This window comes from Merops nubicus, unplaced genomic scaffold (genome assembly GCF_000691845.1).
Source record: "Merops nubicus isolate BGI_N331 unplaced genomic scaffold, ASM69184v1 scaffold18931, whole genome shotgun sequence".
NCBI lineage: Eukaryota > Metazoa > Chordata > Aves > Coraciiformes > Meropidae > Merops > Merops nubicus.
In genome coordinates this window covers 44,021-47,125 of record NW_008590488.1, presented here as the reverse complement: position 1 = coordinate 47,125, position 3,105 = coordinate 44,021, and positions in this window count along the sequence as shown.

Genomic DNA, 3,105 nt, shown 5'->3' with positions numbered 1-3,105 from the left:
GTCTCAGGCTGGACTCAGCCCCAGACAGTAACTGAGCATAGGAGCTGGATTCTGGAACTCAGTTCAGCAACACACTGCTCGGGATCAAAGGCAGAATGGATGGAGTCCTCCTCAGATGCCTGCCACTGCAGGAGCAGCAAAAATGAGCCAGAAGGCAGAAGGGAAATGGAAGGGAGGGCTTGACCCTTGTGATCCTTTGGCTTTTATACTGAACATGACAGATATGAGATGGAATACCCCACTGGTCAATTTAGGATCACCTGTCCTGTCTGCTCCTCCCTTCAGGTGTGGCTTTTACTTTCTGCTCTCCTCCATGTATAAAAAAATGCTCATGTTTGTGACCTTGGTCCACAAACCAATCCTTGGCAGTACCTCTAAACACGGAGTGTTATCACTGCTAGAAGCAGACACTGTCTGAGAAGATCTGCTACTAACTTCAGAAAGTGCAATTAGTTAGAAGAGCTTTAGATGAAAAGTAAAATCACTAAACAGAATTAGTTCTGTTCTACTCCAAACCAGGACAACAGGGAAGCAGTGAATTTAAACCAACTAAAAGATCTTTATAAAAATGGATTTTACCTTATCTTTTAAGTTCTGTGTAACTGTAAGGGAATATTTTTAACTGTTATATATTTTTTCTGACTTTCATGTGTGGTGGGTCTAGCAAATGTGGGATCTGAAAATGGAATTCTTTTCACTGCTGTTAGAGGGCCTTGGATAAAAGCAGACAATTCCTCTTTAACCGTATAGAGACTAATTAAATGGTTCTATTTCCACAGATATCTCTCCATTCCTAAACTTGCTTACATGTCCCTTGATTAAGATAGATGCATGAAATCCTGACTAATTTAGGAAAAAAACCAAGCAAACTTAAAAAACAAGCACAAAAAAGCAAAACCAACCCAAAACAAAACAAAAAAATCAACATATCCAAGCATCACTGATTGTTGTCTCAATGAATTCTTGTAGACAGAAAAAACCTTTACAAGCACCAGATAAACATAGCAATTTCTTTTGTAAAGTGTCATCTGGAATTGAACAACTTTCTTATTTGATGTATTTCAATTCCTCTGGATGTTAAAATGTTTCTTACCTGTATTTAATTAATTTTTTAATGGCTTTTTAAATGCTAATTGTGTGCCTCCTGAGGTTACGCCTTTCACATGAGATGAAGTCAATGACAACAAAATATTTCTGCCCAGAAATGTGAACATCTACAGAAGTAATGCTTAAGAATAGACAATATCTACCACTTCCCATGGTTCCATTTGTGTATCTCAGACAATTCTGTATATATTAGGAAAATCAACCTTGTAATTTTTGTTATTATTTTCTATATGTAGGTAGTTACCAGTTTTACCTGATGTGAGCAGTATATACACTTATATACTGTGAACAGTTCCTCTCAGAAGTCTGCCTGAATCTTTGTGTTGAATAGCTTGATGAGAGAAGGCCTAAACTGAGGTCAAAATTTGCTGTAAAAAAACACAGTTGTATTTTGAAGCACCTGCAAGGTCATGACAGGAGACCATGGTCTGTCTGTGAGATGGATTGTGACACACACTTCGGTCTTCAGAAGTACCAATAAATGGACATTTTGACAAGTAAGAGCCACTTTTTGTTCAGTTGAGGTCAATGTTAGCAGATTGCACAATGTGTAAAAGAAATATAGAGCATCTGGCAAGAAACCCACAGACATGGCACATACAGATGTCAGTGATGAGGTTTGAACAAGGTAGGCACAGGAACGTAATACTGTCCTGGCAGTATTTCTGAAGTATTTCTATTTTTTAGAACAGATGGATAAACTATGGAGAACTTCAGAATATTAATTACATGACGAGAACAAGAGCAGTTTCAGCATCTTATCACAAAAGACAGAACAGTGAAAGTTGTCTCCATGTTTATTTAATCCTGAGCACATAAGAAAGAAAAAAGAAAAACAAAAACCAACATGGCCTGTATGAAGGCTATTTCATTTTCGAAAGGGGAAAGACCTAAGAGCTGAACCTGCAATTCATATGTATCTGGCAGAAAAGTAATTAGTTCATAAATAAAAATGTCTAAATTTGTTTTGAGAATTCCTGAAATTTCAGCTAACAGGAAGGACATGCTAGTACAAGGAAGGACTGTGACTGATCTCACGTGGTCCAGTTCAGACCTTTTATAAACAAGGACTCTTTTTTAATGTGATCAGCAGTGTTTTTCCAATTATTCAGTTGTTAATGTAGAAATACAGCTGTTAAAATCTAGCACTCTTAACAAAGAAACCAAGAGGGAAGAGGAACCTATAGCAGACATAGGAAACAACAAAAGAAAATGGGCATAAATAATCCCACAACTGTGCAACTCATCTCTCTCTCTTTACCCTTCTTCCACAAATATGATAAGCCGTGTAAGGAAAAAAGAGGATCCCTTTGTAAAAATCATTTTTGGGATTTTGCAGTGTGAATAATTATAACATATCACCATTTACATCCATACAGCAAACATATAATCACAACTCTAGGTCATTTCCCTAACTGTCGCCAGCACCTGTGAATTAGATATAGTTACGAACAAGTTACTTTTCTTTTCTTGCAACTTTAAGCTTTTTTTAAGAGCATTTGTAAAGTTCTGCTGACCTCTGTAGACACTAAAATAGAGGAGAAAATTCTCACATCTGGAAAAGTGAACTTGTTTACATGCATTTACTTAGCAGTCAGTCCATCAACTCTAGTTTTTAATGAAGCATTTTTTTCCTTTTGGCAGAACCATTTATTTGTATTAGAAACATGCATATTTTCCAGGAAGAGAGTCTTGCAGCCACCTGTAGATCCTTCATGAATGACTGATCTACATGGATACCATAGGTAAGAGGAAAAAGGATATGAATTGTAAATTACAGCTTGCATACTACTAAATCTCACTGCAGACTATTCTGGGCAGTACGTTGAAGATTGTGGAGATATTTCTTTACCTGGCTCTTGAAACCAGCACAAATAAATGAACTAAGGGCAACAAACTTCATTAATCATAGCTACAAAATCAAGACAGGATTAGCAATGTACAACCGCTGAAAAAAAATAAAGACATCTAAGAGAAGATTTTAAGTTAATACTCAGG